The sequence below is a fragment of the Octopus bimaculoides genome, chromosome 10 (genome assembly GCF_001194135.2).
Source record: "Octopus bimaculoides isolate UCB-OBI-ISO-001 chromosome 10, ASM119413v2, whole genome shotgun sequence".
In the NCBI taxonomy this organism is placed as follows: Eukaryota; Metazoa; Mollusca; class Cephalopoda; order Octopoda; family Octopodidae; genus Octopus; species Octopus bimaculoides.
The window spans coordinates 29,780,016-29,780,216 of NC_068990.1; positions in this window are offsets into that span (position 1 = coordinate 29,780,016).

Genomic DNA, 201 nt, shown 5'->3' on the forward strand with positions numbered 1-201 from the left:
ACTTTGTTTTCTGTAGTATTTCATTCAAGGGATCATTCTCAGTACATAGATCAGTGGAGACACACTGTTCCCCTGGAAGGTTCCTCTCTTGATTTTCACCTCTCCATATCAGGCCTCTCCTGTTTTCTGCTACTTCATACATTTCCATTATTATCCAGAAGTGTGTTATCATATCGTATGCTTTGCGATAGTAAATCTATG